This window comes from Rhinolophus sinicus, chromosome 8 (genome assembly GCF_057876585.1).
Source record: "Rhinolophus sinicus isolate RSI-liver-muscle chromosome 8, RSI-T2T, whole genome shotgun sequence".
NCBI classification, from domain to species: Eukaryota; Metazoa; Chordata; class Mammalia; order Chiroptera; family Rhinolophidae; genus Rhinolophus; species Rhinolophus sinicus.
The window spans coordinates 47,591,158-47,614,218 of NC_142508.1; the positions used below are offsets into that span (position 1 = coordinate 47,591,158).

The 23,061-nt window shown below is 45.5% G+C and overlaps 1 protein-coding gene across 7 annotated transcripts in view; it reads right to left on the minus strand.

Annotated features, from left to right (window-relative positions):
* GARRE1 (granule associated Rac and RHOG effector 1) overlaps positions 1–12,329 on the minus strand; it is a 73,059-nt gene extending 60,730 nt beyond the window's left edge. For 2 of the 7 annotated variants that reach the window (XM_074314418.2, XM_074314416.2), the window contains exon 1: positions 5,493–5,833. The gene's annotated coding sequence lies outside the window, so the exon portion shown is untranslated. Of the gene's footprint in view, positions 1–5,292; positions 5,446–5,492; positions 5,834–5,908; positions 5,996–12,213 lie in introns of those variants that run through there. The other 5 variants (XM_019742672.3, XM_074314414.2, XM_074314415.2 and 2 more) reach the window with 5 other exon arrangements.
* Between the last annotated feature and the right edge of the window lie 10,732 nt (positions 12,330–23,061).

The following is a 23,061-nucleotide window of genomic DNA, read 5'->3' on the forward strand; positions in this document are numbered from 1 at the left end:
CTGTCTTGGTGAATGGTATCGCCATTTGCCTACTTGAACAAGCCAGGAACCTGGGAATTATCCTCTATTTATCACTCTCCTTTACATCCAATCATTTAGTCATCCCTTTCCTGCCTGCCTATCTCTCAGGTCTTTTCCCTCCCCTCTATCCTCACTGCCAATCCAAAGTTCAGACCAGCTTTACCTCTTGCCTGAATTACAGAGAGCCTCGTGAGTGATCTTCGAAATGCTTGGAATGCTCCCCTCTGGTTGCTGTGTGATTCTTCTAGAGCCAATTTAATCATGCCACTCTCCTGCTTAAAAATCCATTATGGCTCTCCACTACCCTTCCCAACTTTCTTTCCCACCGCCCCCGCCCCCAGCTCTGCCCAACACTGCCCAGTTCTTGCCTGTGCCACCTTCCCGCTCACCACCTACAGATTCAGCTTCCTCTGCCTGGAAAGCTCACCGGCTTACTCTCACGTCTCGCGGACGTCTAACTTAGGCCACCTCCGCTGGCGAGCCACCTTGATAAGACTGAGCTGGCGGGCCTCTGTGTGCTACCCTAAGAGCTGGGTGTGGGCCCTGTCTTAGCATGATCTTTGCTGTATGGTAACATACTATATCACAGCTGCCAGCTTCCTTTGTGTTTTTCTCAGCCATCTCCAACCCCCAAGTTCCCTGAGCTCATTCAAGATATTTGAGAGGGCTAAGTACATTGTAAACACTGAACAGATATGTGTTGAACGATTAGTTCATTCTTAGTGTGATTTAATGGTTATTTCTATACCGCATTCATACGGTCAGCCTTGCCATTCACAGAGGCAGTAGTTAAGTGCTAGAAATAAGGTTCTGCTTAAAAAAAAAAAGCTACTGATGGCATACCATGTTCATACGAGTCCTTCTCAACAAAACATACCATTCATTAAAAGCCTACAAAGTATCCACCTTGTAGCACTATACGCAGAGCTTTAGGTACATAATCCCATTTAATGCTCACTAGAACTGTAAAATAAAAAACAGCTGACAGGAACTGGACGGAGACTACGTGCCAGGTACTGCGCTAGGCTCTTCATATTTGTTACCTAAGTTAATGCTCATAATGACCCTGTGAAGTAGGTGAGGCATCTAAAGAGGTTAAGTGAGTTCTTCAAGTTCTTGCCACATGGATAAGGTGGTAGGTACTCAGCGACAGAGCTGGATCTGGGGCCTGGGAGCCTGCCACCGGAGGCTGAGCTCTCCATCACTGTACTATTCCACCTCTATCAAATATCTAGCCCATGACATTGTTTCTCACTCTTAGGAGATGGTTTAAAGCTGTAGGCTTCTTGGGACTGACAGGAAGTTGATCTGGAATAATGAAAAGTGATCTCTCTTTAGGGGCTCAAGCTCATTCCATCGCTGATGATACCCAAATTCAACTCTGCAGTCAAGACCCTTATCTCCCAAGACTAGACTCTTGAGACGTCTCCTGAGGTCCTTCAAATTTACCTGGTCATCTTCGCATCCCCTGCTCCTCTTGCTGTATTTACTGCCTTGGTTAAAGGCACTCCCCACCCTGAGCCTAAACCTCAGGTGTTACCCCTGTCCGTTCCCTTACCTTTCCACCCCTTATAGTCAGTCCCGCCAGTCCTGTCCACCACAGTTCACAGTTCAATCCTGTTCACCTGTGCTACAGCAACGGCTCCATAAATGTTGGCTACCGTTACTGCTGCATCCTAAACGCCTCTCATTCTCTCTTTTATACCAGCACCGTTCAGCTTCCAAGGAACTAGCATTCTGAGGCGAGCATTTAAGGCTGAGGGAGAATGCCGTCTGTGAGGACAGAAGCCAGGCTGCCGGAGGCTCGGGCCCCAGCTCTTGCAGTGAAAGCACAGAAGGTACCCCAACGCTGGCTGATAGATGAGAGCAAAACCTAAGTAGCACACCAACAATGAATGAGAATGGCAGATACTGGAATAGAAACTAACAAACGGCTCCAATCCCAAGGAACCAAACATTCTATTTTATTCCATTTCACAACATTAGGGAATCAGTATTCAATCCTTTCACACAGTGGTTCTCAACAGGTGGAGATGATCACACACACACGCACCTGCCCAGGGGACATTCTGGAAACGTTTCTTGGTTGTCAACTGAGGGGGTGCTGGTGGGTGAGGCCAGAAATGTTGCTAAATGTCCTAAATGCGCAGTATGGCCCCCTGTCCCTGTCCACCTAAATATCCACCCAGGTCAACAATGTCCCTCTATTGAGCAACTCTGCTAAACAAATGCTGTGAGCTCCTTCCATATTCAAGTTACCTAATATATAAAAAGTTACTTCTTTCTGGGAAGATGATACAAACTTCCCCATAAATTATGTTACAACAGGTCCCTAAGCGGTGCTGGAAGAGGTGGGTCAATGCTAAGAAAGTGGTTTAGAAAACAAATGCCATGAATTTAAAGGAAGGAGGCGTAGGTCCTTGTCAGAGATCTCAAGAGGGCATCCGTTCACTCCAAGCCTGCCAGTCAAGGCCCCCACAAAGTAACCAGAATCCACCTTTCCAGCCTTACTTGCAAGAGGTCCCTTAAACAGCCCCTTTGCTCCTGCCACGCTATTCACCCACGACAGCAGCCGCAGCTGGTCCACAGGGCCACTGTGCCCCACCCACACGGTTACCCTCACCTACTTCACAAAAGCTCTTTCCTCCAACTGAGCAGCACCCCCCACCCCACCAAAAAAAGGCTGAGCAAGACATATTGTCATCTCAACCCAATGGTGTTCCTATGATTCCTACAGGAAGAAGGTAGTGAAAAGACAAAGGTGGAAAATGCTTTCAGTGGCTCAGGCCCTAAGGCCTGTCCTCTCCCACCCCACGTCAGGCTCAGCAGCAGCCAGCCAGGGAGCTGCCTCATTTCCTGTAGTTGCTCGGTAAAAATAGGAAGTGGGGGAGGAAGTTCACAAAGCAGAAACAAAAGTAATCACTGCCCAGCTTCCTGAACACAAATCACTGAGCAGGGAGGGTACCATTAAAACATGAAAACGGAAAGGCAGGCATGGAGAGCCAAGGCCAGAGGAAAGGAAGTGACACTTCTGGGTCCACCAAGTCCAGACTGTCCCCAAAGAAAACTATGTGCAAAACTGGACACTAGCCTATTATACAGAAACAGTTTCCAAGGAATTAATACCAAAGCATGTTAAAGAATCATGTGAAAAGTCCTGCAACAGTAAAGTCCTATCAGAGTAAAATACGTCAATGAAAAAACTGTAAGGAGGCTGAGATTAAACTATTTTCTTTTTCTTCTAGTCGGAAAGTGGCTACTAAAACTGTTTAAAACAAAACAAAAAGTTACTAAATAATTGATCGGTTGACAAAATTGGAAGCCTAAGTTATCCTATGTTGAGTTATGAAAACTCAAGTAGGTAGAAAAACCCCTACTAATAAAAATTCTAATCATAGAATTCTAAATAATTCTAATCATAGCTTGATAGTTCAAATAAAGATGCTTCTACACCTGTCCCACCAACAGCGGTCAATCTTGTGAGTTGCACCTGAAAGCTCGAGGCCCCCAGAATACAGGGCTAGAAGTGCCCATGGTCAAGGAGCTTCTGGTCCGTCTCCACATGGTGACACCTGACGTCTTTTGTGTTGACACTTGCTCAGTAACAATTTATCCCCACAAAATATGACATTCCTCTACAAAACAAAGCAAGTTATCAGTAGCAGATCTGAAGCGTTTTTACATTTGGTAATCTTCAAACAACTGATAATTCCATTTAAGCAGAAGAAAAAAAATTTCTAACTACAAAGTCAACAAAGGTGAAATTTAGTTTCAAAATAACACAGGTTAAAAAAAAAAAAAAGGCCAAATGGGTTGAACAGTCATATAGATGAAGGGCAGGTTTAAATTTTATTTAAATTGAGGGTATTTTGGATGGAAGAAAAAAGGAAGATCAAAGGCTAGTTTATTTTTTTAAATAGTCACTACATAAATAAACAGAAAAATAAATGAAATGGAAGGTAGTCACCATATATTCAGTTTCACATAAAGAAAAATGGTGAAAATTTAGTGAAAAAATATCCATTACAATTTAGTCCTGCTGAGGACAGACCTAGCTATCTGTCTAATTTCCTGGTAAGAAATCATCTTACTGTATTCCAAGACGCATGTTTAGTTTTCTCATGAAGTGCAAAGACCAACTCTCAATGCCTACTGCCGTTAAAACAAGTATTAGAACTTCTGAAATAATTTTATTAGAGGAACACTCTATGAGTCCAAAAATTTCTTTGTTAAACAGAAATTTTCAAAAGAAGGAAAAAGTGGGAGGGAGGTGACAAAGCCTTGCCAAGAAAAGATTTATCTGTAAACATCAACCACACATCACCAAAGGGTGGTTCTTAAACCTCCTTAAAAATTTGCTAAGGTGAAATGAAGTTTTTATCTATAAACTAAAATGGCTTCGGACCATTAAAAATTTTTACATCAAACAAACCCAAGCACTATTAAAACCTTCCCAACAACAAATTGTGCTGCTTGATAGAAATTCAAGTGTAAATCAAGGAGTGAGAATAACTACTTTAAAGTAAATCATTTTTTAAAACCACAAAGCATTGATGTAATTTTTCAAACACAATTTGTTAAAAAAAATTCCAAAATTCCTACATGTATTAAAAACCTGCAGTTCATTTTTGTTAGTGTGTTACAGCATGAAAAAGCCTTGACCCACTCAGCTCTGTTTAAACCTAGTTTTAGCCCAGTTATCCAAAATTTCCAAATTTGTAAAAAACAAACCCAAAAGGCTTAACTAGTGAAAACTAATGTATCCATTAGGAAGTTACATAAGAAAACTTAAAATTCTACAGTGCTACTTATTCTTAACAATTTGCACCGTGGAACCTACCCAAAATTGATCTCAAATGGGAAAAACAAGTTACTTGTCAAGAAGCTTACATACAAATGGGTAAATCAAACTGTAATTTGGAAATTATTTCTCTTACTACAGAGAAGAATTATATAAATTTTAGATAAATACACTTTAGATCCAGAACCATTTCTGAAAATTTAAGGAACTCATGAAAAATTTTATCAATGGATAATTGTAGCAGCTCCCTCCTCCAGGGTGGGAACACTGACTCCAATTTTATACACCCAGCAACCCTTCCCATCTCTGACAAAGAACAGCAAACAGAGTCATAGCGAGGGAACCCATTCTTCCCTACAAACCTCCCAGCAAGTGAAACATTTAGCAATGAGGACACTCAAGGAGCCTCCTCCCCATCACTCCCACAGGCAGAGCAGACAGCTCTGGACAGCAGGCCTGCAGTGGCTCACCTGACTGGCTTCCAGGCTCTGCCACTTATCTAGGCCAGGAGCCTTCACATATTCAAGCATTTGCTGAGGCCCTACTATGTGCATGGCATTGCTCCAGGCACTGGGGATGACGCAGTGGTGAATGAGACAAAATGCCTGTTCTCAAGGAGCTTACTTACAGCCTGCGTGGAAGAAAAAGGAGAAAATGCTCATGCTCTTACCTTGGAGGTAAGATGCTCTGATACACAGAGATTTCACGGAAACAGGCCCTGCCACACTGCAGTAGCTCCGGGTATGGATCTGGGAGTCTGAATGACCTAGACATGAATTCCTCCTCTCAGTAATTACCAGTTGAACGAATGGCACTTACTAACTCTACAAACTTAGGCAAGTTACTTAAACTCATGCCTCGATATCTTCAGTGATGAGGATTAAACCCATAAAGGACAACACTTGGCATATCGAGTCTCACTGAGTAAGTGGAAGCTACTGCTCTGAAAGAGCCTGGGAACTAGTAGGAGGGCAGCATTTTATCATCTACTGAAATTCTTTATTCTGACCTACTATTAATAAAAACACCAACTTTTTCGCCCCCAAATACTGCATAGTTACAACAACTTTCAAACATTGTACTTACCTTCCTGCAGCTCTGGCCCCAACTCCCGAAGTCCTGGAAACAAACTAAAGGGAGTGCTGCCCTGTGTCCTCCAGAGGGGGGCAGATCCCTGCTCCTCGCATTTCCCCGCCCACTACGCCCTCCTCTTTCAGCCCCAGGCTAGAAGAACCTGGACACTGCTGAGGACGGGATTGCCTCGAACGACAAAATCACTTACGCACAAGGACGCGGCACATTTTCTCCTACCTGGAGACCCAAGGGCAGGAGAGGTCCTTGTGAGCTTATGAGAGGGACCCCTTTCTCGCCTCTCCCTGTCTAGGTCACCACAGCCTGCAGCAAGTACTGAAGTCTGGGACCAAGCAAGCTTGCCTCTGTTTTAAGGCACACACATCCACCTCTCGGACCTGGGAGTGGGGTTGGGGAAGGTCTTCTCAGATCCCCAGTCATAATTACAATCTCACGAGCACCTAATCTTCAAATCATTTTTAATGAATTAGATTTTTTTTTAGGTAACATTTTGCTCTAATCTACACTCCGCAACTACCAATTTGAAAAAGCACATATCTTATCTGACAGTTGGCCTAGACACAAGGAACATAGTCAAAATGGTTAAAAAGAAAGAAAAAAAAAGCCAGCAGACCATCTAGAAATGAATCCTAGAAACAGACTCAGTAAACATGGAGGCCTGCACCCAGGAAGCTCACTAACAACACTGTCCTAGGCACCAACCTGGAGGTAACCCACATGCCCCACATTAAGGGGCTCGTTAAGTAAATTACACGGAAACACCGTACCATTTGAGAGATCAAGGTAGAGCTATCACATTTCATCAAGCCCAAGATGTCATCGTTTATAAATCGTCTCATTATTTTATATATGCTAAGGAAAACTCTGCCATGTGACCACGACCTGCCGTCACACAACATATCCCAATTTCATCTTCCTCAAAGCCCCTTCCTAGCTCATTCCTCTACCTCAGTCCATCTGGAACACACATCACCTTTGGAACAAGTCCCTTTGTGCCCTTTACTCTCCTTTCACTTTTTCTAGAAGTGACCCTTATTTAAGATTCACTGTTTCGATGAAACCATCTTGGGCCCCTTCAGTTCCCATGGAGCCTGTCCTGAGCTCCAGCAGCCTCCACTGCCATTGCTCGTCTTAGCTTTGCATGCTTTCCCTTCTGAATGAATTGTAAGTCCACAGACAGCCTGGACACATCGTCACAATCGCGGTCGTACACAGTACAGGGCCATAACACCACGACCAACAAAACCCCACACCTGTCAGTAACTGTTCTAAGGACTTCACAAATATTAACTCATTTAAGCCTCACTATAACACCAGGAGGTAGGTATTACTACTTCCCCATTTTCAGACAGGGTCAAATGAGGTCAAGAAAGGTTATAAGATTTAGAGATTAGTAGTTAGTAAAATGGCAGAGGCAGGACTCGAACCCAAGCAATCTAGGTAAGAGTTCTGTTCTCAACCTCTATGCTATATTCTCTCTCTAAATGACTGCTATCTACACAGAAAATGTTTTAAATTTTATTTCTTAATTGAAATATAATATACATACACAGTGAAAAAAATCATACTGTACAAAAGAGTATGCAAGAAAAGCTAAGTCGGTCTAACAGCCTAGATTTCTGGGGACTCATCCCAAAGGCAACCAGCGTTTCTTTTCCATTATTCCAGAAATTTTTTCCTGCACTTAGAAACTTATTTCAGGTGAGTTCCTCCCCCCGCACCCCCCTCCCACATCAACGTGCACATACATTGTTCTGCATCTTGCTTTTTTCACTGAATGGTATAATTTCTCTCAGCTCGATGTGTATCTGCACCTATGCTGTTTTATTCGATTTTAAGATACACACACTGTCACAATTTAACCCAAGATGGCTTCATGAAGTCAGAGGATCTTGGTGGGCTTGGCTTCATCAGGAAACAGGAATCACAAAAAAGAAATCAAGGATCAACCTTGCAGAAATGTGTAAGGCTGAATCAAGAGATACCGACCAAGTGACATTCAACATGTCACTTCTCCTCTAATACTAAGTATCTACATCACAGAGCCATTAGGAGGACTAAACAAGGTGATGTACACTAAGCACTTAGCACCAAACCTGGCTAGCACAGTGAGTCTAAGGGATTCATATTTGTACCTGGTGCATTGTTAACACCCTGTGAGTTAGACATTATTTCCTCAAGAGCTGGTCTCACTTTCCTCTCCAATCTCATTTCTCTCTACTCCTCTGTTGCCACCTGTCCACCCTTTACCCTACCTCTGCAGCAGCTCACATCCCTCAGGCTCGCTCACCTCTACCCGTTTGCATGCGTGATCACCCTGCCTGAGTCTGCTCCCCTCACTGTGGTGCTGGACTCACTTTTTCCCACAGTACCCAGCTCAAGCACAACCTCCTCCAGGAAGTCTTCCCTGACAACGGCAGCTGGGTTCTCTGCTCCAGCAGTTTGGGAAGAGCCTGTCATGACTTCCACATGCTGGAGCTCAGCTTTGTCAGTGCACCCAGGAGCAAGCAGGTTCAACGGAACTGATTCAGGCTATCTAAGCTCCAAGATGATGGATGTTATTAACCAGAAGGGCAGTTACTAAGTTTATAAATACTGGTGCAAGCGAATGCTTACTGAGCCCTTAGTAGGTGCAGGGCAGTAAACAGGAAGGTGCTACTATTATCCCCATTCTACAGATGGGGAAACAGAGAGAATGTCCAGCTTGTTCCCATGACCAGGATCTGACCCAAGCAGTCTGGATGCAGAGCTCTCAACCACTCACACTCTCCTTGGCAGGAAATCTTCGTGTGAACTCACGTTCTAATCAGAGGGTATTAAGAGCATGGAAGCAGAGTAAGGGAATGATTCTCCCGGCTCAAGGCCTCAACAGGGATGCACCCACCTGAAGGGTAGGGCAGAGACCCAGTGAGGAGCAGCACAGTTCCTCTGCTTACAGCCCCAGACAATGCTATGGACACATCACCTAATTCCTCTCTCGGACCCACCTCCCCAACTTCCACAGACACATACCAACCCTCTCCTTCTAGAAATGCAGTCTTTCTTCTGAGGATACAACATTAAGTTTAAGCATTAAGGCTACAAACACATTCCAATCATGCCTTCCTGGGGTTATAACTGGGTCATTTTGGTTGAACTTAAAGTTTTCCCTGAAATTCTCCAACTACATTTACCAAATGTCTCTTGGCTTGTATCTTTTCTATAGATAGCTGATTTGTGTAACATTTATTCTGATTCATTCTCAGATGATCAGATTCATTCAACAAAAACTTAATTGTTCCCAGAACTAGGCCCTGGAGATAACAGCAGTGAATGAAACAGGCAAGATCTCTAAAACCTGGTGGAACTTATATGTGCCTCCTGCTTCTAGGCACTTAATGATGCTTTATGGCAATTGCTGATTTGGTTTTCTTCCCCAGGCTGGGCCTTCCAGCTCTATATTCCAATCTTCCAGTACAACAACTGGGCTATTCTGCAAATTACTCCATAAATATGAGCTAACTAAATTCATGACTAAATGCACCGGGTCTCATCTTTTTCATCAAGGGTGGGACCAGATTATGCCTAAAGTCCCTGAGAGCAAAGGTACAAAATTTAAATCAAATTGTAGGGCTAGAAAGCAAATGGCAAATATAACCCAAATCAAGAAGAAAGATGTGATGTATCAGCTAATCAGAATCTTAGGATCCTGAAGGACAGGCCACCTTAGGAAGCAATGAGGGGCTCCATCACCTGGAGAAAGCATGGCCTCAGGAACATGTCCAGGGGTCAGTTAGAGGGAGATAAAGAAATTACTTGCAGCAAAGTCTGAGTCGGGGTCATTGAGTGGAGGCAGGGTGAGGAGATGAAGTGCATCTCTACCTACAAGTCACATACCAAATGAGTAGAAAGGAGCGTGTATTTGGGAAAAGGGGTAAAGGCATGAAGCAAGGTTTCAGAAAATGCTCCCGGGCAGATATGGGAGGGAAGAGAAACAACAAAGACAAATGGAAAAAACACAGTCACAAAGAAAATGACCACAGCAGCTCCAAGTCAAGAAGGCCAACCAAGAGGACATTCACAAAAGTAAGAAAGGTGGCTCACGATGCCAAATATTTATATGGTGAAGGTCAAGGGAAATGAGTAAGCAGCAGCCACTGCATCTATCAATTAGGGGACCCGCAAGAGGACAGTCTCAGTAGAGATAGACCCCGGAAGCACAACCCCTGACACATTCAGGCTCTCTGAGAACTTACACTACGGGAAAATGGCATCCTGCTTTTTCTGTAACACCAAAATAAAGCAATTCCTTATTCAAGCCAACATTCTCTGTCTACCTAAGAAGGTCATCATTTTCCACTAAGGACAAAGTCACAGGAGGGAAAGGAAGAAAATGAACACCCAACCCATGCCTACTAACTCTCAGATACAATTATTCATTCTCCTACAGACTTGGAAGACCCACTTGACAAAGCTTCTGGTATATGAGACTTCAGGTTTTCAACAGAATAAACACTTAGCAAAATTTTCAGCAGAATCATGTGCAACTTGTTTTAAATTTTTCAAAGAGGATGCTTAAAACATGCTGTCTTCCAAAAATCCAGAGATAATTTTAGATTGAAAAATCTAGGCTTGCCAAGGGAATCTGAGAACTTTTCTATCTTGGTCTCCAATGCTAACCTACGTATTGGTGTGCAAAAATAGAGGAAGATTAGAATCTCAAATGCCAGACTGAAAAGTTGCCACAACAAACCTCAACTCTTCATATGGCTTGTTATCTTGTCAGAAAGAAAGCAAATGAAACAGCAACAAACTACACTTTTTACTTTAAAAGATAAGAAGGGGAAAAAAGAAACAAACTCAAACATGCAGTATTTCCTGAACTTGTAAAGGGAAATGATTTTTAAAAAATACTGTGAATTTAAAATCAGCATTCACGAAATCTAAATATCAAGTCTGTAAGTAGTTCTTTACAAACACATACTTAAAACTTTAGGTTTAAAATATAATAAAATGGCAGTTATAACTTTTCAGTAAACTTGGGACAACTAACCCATTAGGAAAATATTTCATATCTTAAACCAAAGTCAAATTTTAAGCAGATTAAATAGGAAAACACACACACACACACACACACACACACACACCGTGAAATGGGAAACAAACATGGATGGAATATTTTATAACACTGGGATGGACAGAATTTTTCAAACAAGTCAATAAAAAAAATACTATGTATTTTTAAAATGAATGCTACCTTTTCTCTCATTTGTAAATTTATCCCCAAACAACAATCAGACACATCCTTTGGCAGAACTGTTTTATCTTGTGACGAATTGGAAACAATCTAAATGTTCAGCAGTATGGCTTGATTAAATTATGATATACAAATGGTATATACTATGAAGCCCATAAAAGTGGTAATACATATCTACTTTTTATTGATATCACCAAAATGTAAGTAATGTTTGTCACTTGGTAGCTTGGCGGATGACTGTCATTTTACAAAGTAGTATCGCAATACTTTTTCTGTTGTCTTGATTGCGAGGAGAGGAGAATGAATAGGTATTATAATGAGGATGAGGGGCGGGAACAAGCTATTTGCAAAGCGCCCCCCCCCCCAGCTGAGTGTTTATCTGGCAAATATTATAAGGAGTATAAACAAAATTCTTATCATGCCAAGCAGGCATGCTTCTTTCCTCGCCGGGAACGGAGCAGGAAGACACACCCCTGACCCTGCGCTCGCCGCACGCGCGTGGGTCCTTCATCCTCCTCTGTGTGGGCCCTCCCGGGGTCTCCGCGGAACCGCTCCCGGCCCGGCTGAGCCACCTGGCTCAGCCCAGCCGGCAAATTGTGTTCTCAGGCGGCCGGGTACCGCGGGGAAGGTGCGCGCAGCCCGCCGGGCAGCCGCGGGGCGGCGTGAGGGCCACGTCCCCAGCCAGTCCCGACGGACCCCGGCCTCCCGCAGGCCGCCGTCCCTCCACCGACTGCTCCGCGGGCTTCCGGGAACGGGTCTCGGCGCCGGCCCGAGGGAGCTCCTTGCCCCCAACCCACCGCCGCCCGCACCCCCCGGTCCCGGGCACGAGCCAGGAGGCCCCTCCGGGCTTCCGTCCGGCCGGCCAGTGCCCCCACAGCCGGGCGTCCTCCACAGCCGACGGGCAAGGGGCGGGAGACTACGGCCCCGCGCCCTGCGGCCCCGAGCGGAGCGGCGCCCCGCGAGCTAGTCCAGTGGCCAACACCGGCTGCGACCCACCGGCCACCGGCTACCCCCAACCCAGCCCGCCTGCGTCAGGCAGCGCCCGCTCGCGCCCGCTCCTCACCTGCGAAGCGCCCCGGCCGCAGCGCACCGCCCGGACCGGCTGTGTACACCGGAAGTGACGTCTCCGGCCCGGCCCCGCCCCCGCCCCAAGCGGACGCCGGGGTGGCTGCGGACCCAGAGGCTCGGAGCGGAACCCCCCTTGCGCAGGCAGGGCGGGGGCGGCCCCCAGAACCTCCTTCCCTAGGGACCGAGGACCTTCGTGTGGGACGACTAGGGCGGGGTTGAGGACAGGCGGCCGGAGCCCGCAGGGCCACCCCAATCCTCGTGGTTTGGCCTCGGAAAGAGAGGAGTCAGCTGCGTCCTCACGGATTTGTTATTGAAATTATTACTGAAATATTGAGCGCTGACTAGATGCCAGGCCCTGACAGGCACTGTAGGACTGGATAATGCCCCCGCACTCATACGTTTCTTCTCTGGTGGTGGAAACGTAATAAAATTGTCACAAATAAGCGTGATGGTATTGTGCCAATTGTGACAAGTGGTAGGAGAGGAAAGTGGAAGAGGGAGGGTGTCCCCTGACCTAGTGCAGGCGGGTGATCATGGAATTCTTCGCCCAGGAAATGGGCAGGAGTTGAGGTCCTAAAGGGAAGGAGAAGAATAAAATTTGGAGAAGCAGGGAGGAAAGGACATTTCCGCGGAAGAAACAGCAGGTGTTTTCAACGGCTTCGTATTCAAGAAACTAGGATGGGGAGGTCTTCCCTGAGAGTATTGGAAAACCGAGTTTTAAGCAAGGGGTGATTTTACCGTACTTGTGGATTTGAAAGGATTACTTGAATTACATTGTGGGAAGCAAGTATGAATGTAGATTTGTATGCTCATGTTTATATCAGCAGCATTATTCATAATCAGAAAGGTGGAAGAAACCCAGCTGTCCGTCGATGGATAAATGGATAAACAAAATATCCACACAATGGAATATGATTCAGCCTTAAAAAGGAAGGACGTTCTGACATGCTACAAAGGGATACACCATGAAGACATTATGCTAAGTGAAATAAGCCAGTCCCAAAAGCACAAATATTCTATAATTCCACTTATATGAGTATCTAGAGTCCTCAAGTTTATAGAGACAAAAAGTAGAATGGTAGTTGCCAGGGACTGGGGCAGGGGAGAGGGAACATGTGAAGTTTATATTTAATGGGTACACAGTTTAAGGTTGGGAAGATGAAAAACTTCTGGAGGTGAATGTGGTGTTGGTTACACAACAAGGTGAACTTACTGCCACAAAGCTATACACTTAAAAATTGTTAAAATTGTACGTTTTGTGTATATTTTACCAGAATTAATCAATCAATAGATATAGAGGTCAGTCAGGAGGCTATTTCCACTGACCAAGCAAAAGGTGATCCTGATTTAGATCAGGACCTCCACGTTTTTTTGGTTTTTGAACAGCTATCAAAAAAAGCTTGATTATCACCTAGATTTTATTTATAAATTATATCTATGCACTGCACTACTAATATACTATTTACATTATGAAACACACATAAAAAATTTAAAAAGAACAGTATATAGAGAAGTTCTAATAGTTTCTTCCTCTTCCTCTTCTGACACTAGTGGGTATGTGAACGTCACTTTCAAAGCCACTCAGACTATGCTAGTGGCAATGGGGAATAAAGCCAGCGATGAAATAGATAGGAGGGTCCGGAAAGGGAGGGAATCCTAAATCTTTCTTGGGCCTCGGGGACAAGCCATTGTAGTGGTGACACTCACAGTAATGGGAAGCCCCTCAAGACCATTTTTGGAAGCGTAGAAAATAGGAAGAAGGCCGTGAATGTTATTGTGAATGTGGCATCAGAGGAAGCACCAGACAGGTGGATGGGGATGTGGGTTTGGAGCTCCGGAAGAATCCTGGGGATGTCACTGGGGCCCACGTGGTCATTGAACTGTGAGTAGGAGCTGCAGGTGGGTGTGGGTTGAGGGGAGGCTATTTGGTGGTTAGTTGTTTAGGGTGGAAGAGACTTAAACATGTTTCAATGCCAGAGAGGAGGATCTGCTGGACAAAAAGAAACAGTATACAGGACAGAGATGCTCTGGTTTATCTTGTGAGTTTCTGAAAAGGCTGGAGGGGCATCTAAAATGCTTGGCAATGGGTTTACCTCAGGCTGCAGCAAAGAGTGAGGGCAGCTTGAGGACAGAGGTGTGAGAAGAGTGGAAAAGGTCTGGAAGCATAAAGGTGAGTTGACAGGAAATGTGATAGAATTTCCAAAGTGTCCTGAGGATCTATTTCAGGTTGATAACCATTAATTCAGAGTCCAACCCTCTTTCCCATTAAGTGACTTGCCCCAGGGAACTTTCAGGTAAAAGTGAAGAAGGCAGAGCAAAGATTCACCTGGGGGTTGAATAACAGAGAGACGGCTAAGAGTGTTACTGACATGATGGGCTGCGGAACTGGAGCTATGGGAGGAGGGATGTGAGGTGGAAGAGAGCAGCTGGGTTGGAGAAGTATTCCGTGGTGTTGGTGTCATCTTACCTAGGTAGGCTGGAAAGGGCCCAGAGATGATGGTGGCTGGCTTCTGAGTGGGTCACCTGTGTCTCCTGCAGTCTCAGCACAAACCCATCATCTCTTATTCAGAGGTCCTCCTGGCTCCTACTACAGGCCCCAGAAGGCTCCAGGGGCCATGTCTAAAGGCACCTGGTAAACACCAGATGAGACTTTAAAGAGGTTCCCTGCCCACGTGGCAGGTTCTGACCCACATGCCCAGCCATCACTGCTCAGTTCACTCCAATCATGGTTCCACGGTAAGGTGCTGGAAACCGCTTGTGACTGGCACCCTCTGGGCCCCTTCTATAGACTTTAATCCAGGGCCAGGAGGTTTTGGAGATCCATTCAGCCATATGTGACTCTTATTTGAGCTCAGTGTGAACAGTGCCAACTTTGGGTGGGCTCTGTGGAACTCTGAGCACCAGGCGGCCTTGGACCTCTCCAATTAACTGAGGACATTTGTATTGTGGACATAGCAAGTCTGCTTTGTGAGCACATCTACAGTTAGCCTACTCCTAGAGGTCTGAACAACTCGTTTTCACTCATCAAACACACATACATAGGGAGAGGGAGGGGAAGACACCCACGGACCCACTACACAGGTGGTGACATTTGTCACTTCATGTCACCTCTTTATTCTAAGTGCTCTTGCACCAGTGTGCTGAGAAAACAGGATGGACCCCAACGGGTCTGGAGATGGGGCCAGGCTGTCCATCGAGGCCGGAGCACTGATGTTTAGGGACGGAAGCTGTGATCCTCCAGCTCTGCAGAGAGGGCTATGATTGGAGCCTCCACATGCACACAGGGGTGGGATGGCACCCCAGAGACTGCTAGACCAACACCTCCATTTGGCACTTCGGAGACCAAGAAGGCCCAGGCCAGGGAACAGGGTGTGTTCCTGAATCCACCCAGCACCCTGTGTGTTTGGTTAGAGGCAGAATTGGAGCCAGAGTCTGTGGATGGATGATAGCCTTGGAGGCCGTTGCCCGTGAGAAGAGAGCAGAACAAGGATTCAGGAGCTCCTCAATGACTGAAGAGCCCTGCATTAGTGAGATGGGTCAGAGATGCTCCTTGACCTTGGCATGAGATGCCTCCCCTTGCTGAGAAAAAAAGAAAAAAAGATGTGCTATGGCCAGCTTTCATGAGGGCTCCACATTCCTCAGAATGCGAACGTCCCCCCTAGAGGGCTCATAAGGGATTAGAGAACGGATTTTCTTAAGCAGCCAAAGTTCTTACTGTTGGCTTGTGTACTCTTCATGGCAGGGCTTCCAAGCTGGGTTTTCACATGTTAGTTTTAGTGAGCCTGCCTGAAAGAAGAGTCTTCAGAGTTTTCACAGCCAAGTGTTGGGGGAAAGGGAGGAGACGGGCAATGGTCTTGAGTTTGGAGAGAGTAACTTTTCTACTTTTCCTTATCAGTCTCCCTTGGGTAGAGTGTGAAAACTGCAAGATGGGCTGTGAGCCCCAGGAAGGGTAGCTGCATTCCAGAAAGTCTGGAGACGGCTGGCCAGACGTTCCACACACAGAGCAGCTGGCTGTCTGCTGAGTACAAGAGGCTAGCGTGAGGCCAGCCAGTCCAGTCTAGCTCGGGTGGCATGGCCAAGGCAGGAAATGGGGTGAGGATGGCGTGGGTCATGTGCTGAAGAGGAAACTTCTCCCTCAGTCTCCAGATTGCCTCCCTGAGGAAGTCACTCCATACCCCTCCCTTTCCTCTATACGTAGCTATTTGAGCATTCTGTTGTCCTGTCTCCACTCCACCCTCCACTGGCTGGGAATGGTTGTGCTGTGGCCAAGAGGCCCTGGCCATGCAGAACCACCTGCTTTTGCCTCACCCCCACCTCTGAGATCCCAGGTTGCCTTTGATTGTTTCAAGGGTTTCGGTTTGGCCAGGGGCCTGGAGATCCCTGATGGGTGGGCTGGACTCCAGGACTCCAGGCCCCTTCCCCTGGAAGCAGGACAGGATGCCTGGTGCCAACTTAGAGAACACATAAGATACAGGCAGGAGGAGCTGCCAGGGGACTTCATGAGGACTCTCCAGGGCTTGGTGAAGCAGAGGCCCCTGGGTGTATGGGGAGCTGCGGATGGACTAGGGGGCTGTGCCCTTCAGCTGTGAAGGGCTGTGTCCTGGAGGCTGTGCCCTTCAGCTGTGAAGGGCCTCACAGTGCAGAGGGATACTCCCCAGTCCCCACAGACTGTCGGGCTTATGAACAGAAAAGGAAGGAAAGGTGTGCTGGGAGGGGAATTAGGCAAGGTTCTGGTGTTGGTGGAGCCATAGGGGCTGCAGCCTCAAGGTCAAGCTAGAAAGCCAGGGGCAACTCCAGTCTATCTCCCAGCCGGCAGAAGCCAAGGCTCTGCTCTCCTCAGTTTCCGCGGGCACCTCCCTAGCTCAGTGTGTTTACCCAGCGGTCTCCATCCAGCAGGACTCACAATTCTCCCAGGAATTGTGAGACGCCAATTTCCAGTCAATTCTGTGGCCTTATCAAGAGTTTGGACGTGAACACTTGGAGTTCTGAACAATTAAATGAGCAATCCCTCAGATTTGTCAGCTCAGCAAGGGGCCAAGATTGAGGGGCATAAGAGACCTTCTTGGGTCCATTTGGTTGGAGAAACCAGAACTCTGTCCCCTTTACTGAGTATGGGCAGACTCTCCTGTTGGTTATCGAAATGTAATAACCCTAACTCCTTGTCACGGAAACAAGAGGGGATTTATTAGCCCTAACAAAAAGAGCACTGTGGCCACTAGAATGGCTGTCCTTGGCAGCAGGCCCAATGCCTGGGAGTAACTCACAGACTGCCACCCTGCAGTTTGACTGCTGCTTCTGGGCACAGTGGGAAAGAGGACCTCAGGGGCTGGGTCCCACATAGTGTGGGAGCCCTCCAACCTGACAACTCTGAAGTTGCTATGTGGTCGTAATCAGAGATTTTTACACGTGGTTGCCCCTAGTTACAGTCTAGTTAGCATCCCAATTGGGTCTTCAATGGCTAGCAAGCAGGAAGTGTAAAGCTGTCACTGGCTGAGTTTCTGGTGGCAATGGGACTTGTGCAAACTTACGGAATGGTCACAGAGCCTGGACTCCCTCCCAAAGAGATCTGGGATACTCAGCTCAGGTTTGATGTAGGTGCTGGATGGCAGAACCACACACAGACTCCCCTTCATCAAACAGATTCGGGGTGTTCCAGCCAAGTCAGACAGCAGTGTGTGAGTGTGATGAATGGTGAAAGGGTTTCTCCCCACCGCACCCCCACTCACTCCATAGGGAGAGATCAGTTCAGGGCCCAGACCTCTAGCCTTCTCACTACCCCCTCATGTTGTGTGTAACCTTAATCCTAACCCACATAGCTGCCAAATACTCTCACCTTCCATTTAGGGGCAAAGCCGGACAGAACCAAATAACAAGTTACTACAAATATTTGGGGCCAAAATTTGGCTCTTAACCCACCATGGTTTCACTACCATGAAACACTGCTATGAAAGCACAAACTAACGAACCATGATCACTGTACACTGCAACAAATGAGTTTGTGCAACACCAACCAGTTCTGAGATAACAATGAGGATCTCAGAGGGAGCTGATGAAACTAAAAGCTGCCTCGGACTTGCCTTAGCTCTGAGCTTCCTACCAGCCAACACCTACAAGAATCACCAAGCAGATTGGGTTTACTGAAAAGGGAGCCTGTGGCCTTAAAAATATATGGAGAAATCCTGAATGTAAAACATCACCTCACATAAAGCCTATCAGATCGGTAAGAAGAAATGAGATTCTCAAAAATCCTGAGATCTCATAAAATTAGCAATTCAAGTTATTTCCACATCTGCGCAGGCGCAGTCACAGGCAAATCCAAGAGAACTGAGTCCAGCAGCTGTGACAAGTCTGGCTCCCTTCCAGAAGGGGCCGCTGGTTGTGGGGCTCTAAGTTGTTTGAAAGCATGATCTCATGGGCCTCCTCCTCCAGGAAGGCTTCTCTAAAATCCCCAATTTTACACTTTCCCAGTCATAGTATTTATCTCACAAAACTATAAGTTTTGCCCCTTCTGGGCTGTGAGCTTGGACAATATCCATCTCATACTCATCTGCATCTCCAGCATTTGGTGCTGCATAGAGCAAACAGCAAGAATTCACTAAATGACGTCATCATGCCTTCAACAAATTTCTGAGCACCTATTGTGGGCCCGGCACAGGGCCATGTACTGGGGAGAAAGTGGTGAATGAGACAAAAGTGATCCTTACACCCACTTGATGGGGAAGACAGATTTGAACAAACAAAAATGACAAAGAGACACACAACATGAACATGCCAGCACAGTTAGGACAGGAAGAAAAAGTGGGGAGCTAGAAGACTATTGAAAGGAGACCTTCACGCATTCTGGAAGGTCTTGGAAGGCATCCCTGAAAATGTAATGATTAAGTTGACATTTGAAAAATGAGAAGCAGTTATAGTTGGGGAAGAGACCTGCCGGTGAAAGAAATTGCCTGTGCAAAGGCCCTGAAGCAAGGGATTTGGCTCATTTTAGGAAGCCAGGGAGGGCTAGGGGAGTTTCCCAGGGACTAGATCTTCCAAGGCAGGCCCTTAAGAAAAAACAGAAAGTCACTGGAGAGTTTGACACAAAACTCTGTTTCCATAGCACTGGGGTGGGGAGTGCAGAAGCAGAGGGAGCTAGCAAGGCACTCAGGGGTCCTGTGTGTAGTAAGGGGGAGAGAATCCAAGGTCCTCTTCCATGTATCATTTATATTGACATTAAATTTACACAAAGCACACAAATCTTAAGTACACAGTTCAAATTTTCATTTACGTATATATACTATACCCACCACCCCAATCAAGATATAAAGTACTTTAGCAGGCCCTGCCTTCCCCAAAGATAACTATTATTTCATCTCTATCACCATAGATTAGTTTTACCGGTTTTGAGTTTCATGTAAATGGAGTCATACAGTATGTACTCTTTTGTGTCTGGTCTATTTCAGTCATGATGTCTGAGATTCATTTATGCTGTAAAGCAAGTTTTAATTTTTTTCACTGTATTCCATTGATAAACATACCACCATTTATTCTACTGTTGTTGGACATTCATGTTATTTTCAGCTTTTGGCTGTTACGACGACTGTGAACACTCTTGTACAATCTTTTGGTGGACATAAGCCAGTCACTTCTACTGGGTATGGTCCCAAGGGGAACTGCTGGGTCATAAATCCATATATTTAGCTTTAGGAGATACTGCCCATTAGTTTTAGGAGATACTGCCCAAAGCGACTGTACCGATTTACACTCTATTAAAGTCCCAGTTCATCCACTTCCTGACACTTGACATTATGGTCTGTTAAGAAAAGTTTCATTTTTGTGGGGCTCTCTCTTTGTGGCTTTAATTTGCATTTCTTTGACGACAGTGTTAAGAACCTTTCATATGTTTATTAGATATTTGAATATCTTCACTTATTGTGTGTTAAAGATGAAAAAAATTGAATTGTTTGGTCCTTTTTTTCTTTTTAATGATTTTATTTTTTTAAAGGAGGGCGCAGCTCACACTGGCGCATGCGAGGATCAAACCGGCAACCTTGCTGCTACCAGCATCATGCTCTAACCAACTGAGCTAACCGGTCACCCTCTTAAAACGATTTTCAGTTCTATATATATTCCTGGTTATGAACCCTTTGATGGAAGATTTTACATAATGTAAATATCTTCTTCGAGGCTGTGTCTCCCACTTTCATTCTCTTGATGTCTTTTGATAAACAAATTTTAAGTCTTAATGAAGTTCAGTTTATCAATTTTTTCGTCTTTTATGGTTATCACTTTTTGTGTCCTCTTTGCCTAGTACAAGGTCTTGAAGATATGCTCTTTTTCGCAGAAATGTTTTATTATAGTTTTCAATGTAGAGGTCTGCACATCTTTCATTAGAGTGCTAGGTATTTGGTTTTTGGCGGGGTACTATTAGATATGGTAATATTTAACTCTGCATTTTCCAATTATTTGTTGCTTGTATATAGAAACTGATTTTTTGTATGTTGATAATTCACCTATTAATTGTAGTTGTAAATTTGACACCGGTCTCAAGAGGAAAAAGAGTTCAGTATTTCACCATTACATGTGATGTTGACTATACATTTTTTGGGTAAATATCCTTTATTAGATTAAGGAAATTTCCATCCATTCCTAATTTGCTTAGATTTTTTTCTCTCTCTCTCCTCTTTCATTTTGAAAGGCTGAAGACTGTGTGCGCACCCAGTTTGTTCATTTGGTGGAGGTGGTGGGGAATCAAACATGAAAATGTTAGCCTGCTCTAGAAGGCACGCTGGGGCTCATGCCAGCAGTTGTGGGGGTACTGCCAGCCTTTCCACCAAGTCTCCTTAGGCGTATCATTGCCAGGTCATTTGGCTGTCCTTTTCTGGTAGTTGGCTGTGACAGACATTACTCGTGCTCACTATTTGATTCTATACTTCTCTGCCTCAAATGAGAACAAGGTAAGTTCAAGTTGGGATAATACAAAAATGAGCATGTCTGACAGCTCCTTTCTATTCCTGGGGAAAGAAAAAGCAGCTCATTTGACCATGCTACAGACAGACACCAGGACAGTGTCCCATCTCAGTTCAATGGAAGTCTAAAGACTCTAGGATTGCCAGATTTAACCTAAGTAGCAGCTGGAAGAGAGAAGTAAACTGGCCCAGACAGACACTAGGTATGTTTTCAGCATGTCGTGACCTAGGTTGATGAAAGCTGCAGAGCAAAGCCAGCGACAATCTGGAATCCAGACACAGGGAGCCATCTGAGCCAGGGATACATCCAGGGAGAGGTTACACTAGTAAGTGTGGGTTGGCCTGGCATTTCTCGCTTTGTCAAGAAGCCCTTTAGACACTTGCAGAGAATCGGCCTGGGGTTGTGGTCATTCACACCCCCGAGATAAGCCCAGTGCCGGCTTATGAGCAGCTCTGAGGCCTACGTGGGAGCTGAGCTGGATCTCTAGGCTGTCCAGGGCAGTGGCAGCATTACACATGGGGACTCAGTGCTGCTGAACACGGGCAGGCCACAGAACCAGGTGTGCAGCTGCCCTGCTAGCTCAGAGCCCTGTGACTTATTTTTAGATCTGTGACTCAGAGGCCTCGATCAGGACGGAGGCCTTGGGGAGAGAGGCGGCCCTGCTCGGGGGCTGGTTCTTGTGAGTATGGGTCAGGCTGGCTGATGCCACGGTCACATCCGTATCAGACCAGGTGCTGTAAAACAATTTCCAGGTGGACACCATCTCTTGAGGCCTCCAGATCAGATGTCTTCTCTGAGACATGTGACAGTAATATAATTTGACAGTGAGATTTGTGTTCCCCAAAGTTCATTCTGGCTACTGTATGGAAAATGATTTGTGCCGTGTGGATGCAGGGAGACTCATGAAGAGAGAACACCACCGGCAAGAACTGAAGGTGTTTCACACTAGAGGCAGATTTGTGCTTCAAGATGGCAAACCAATTACAAATGTTTATTTTCTTTTTAAAAAGACTATATTAAAGTGTCAATAAATCAAACGATATTTATAATATACATAGAATTGGACAAGGAGGAATCTGTGAGCTATTTTTCAACAAATTTCTAGATTGATGAGAACAGATGGAAGAAGCATGGTGACCCAGGGCAGAGCAGAGGGTGCTGCCACCGGCCCCAGCCCCGGAGTGCTATTGTGCAGGAGGAGCCACTTGCCTGGAACTCAGAAATGCTTCAGACTCTGAGGCGGCAGGTATGGAGGTATGACAGGACAAGAGTGAGGAGGAGGCGTGAAAACAGGAACCCTAATCTAAGGTCTGACTGTACAACAAGCAGTGAACAATCCTGTTTCTCACTGCTGCAATTAGAATGGCCTATAATTAGGCCACATCCTCCAAGGCAAAACAAACAAGTAAAAGGAAGACTTCTCTGTAGGTATCTGTGGGATCTGGGAATATTGGCACCTCTGAACAAGACCTTTGGAATTCAGAGATCTGAAGGACAAAGATCACCACCTTAAAGCAAACCCTGTCGGGTGACAAAGCCTGGCCACACACACAGCTCCAGGGAAACGAACTCTTCTGCTTCCTCCCATATTTGAATAAAGTCTACTACAGGAAGGAGATCAAGATGAACAATCAGGAGAAGATAAGAAAATGAGGAAAAACTAAGACACAAAGGAAGGATCTGACAGTTCTTATATCTGAGTAAGAGGGAGACCTAGTGAAAGGACATGGGGAAAGGCACTGATGATTAGAACTGTAGGGAAGGCAGAGCACTTGGTTCTGTGCGGAGGAAATCTTACAAAATCATAGCAGAATATTGTTTATTAGTTTTCAGCCTTTAAAGTCAACGAACATGTGTAAATACGGCAATTGTTAATGGCAGGAATAAAACATTT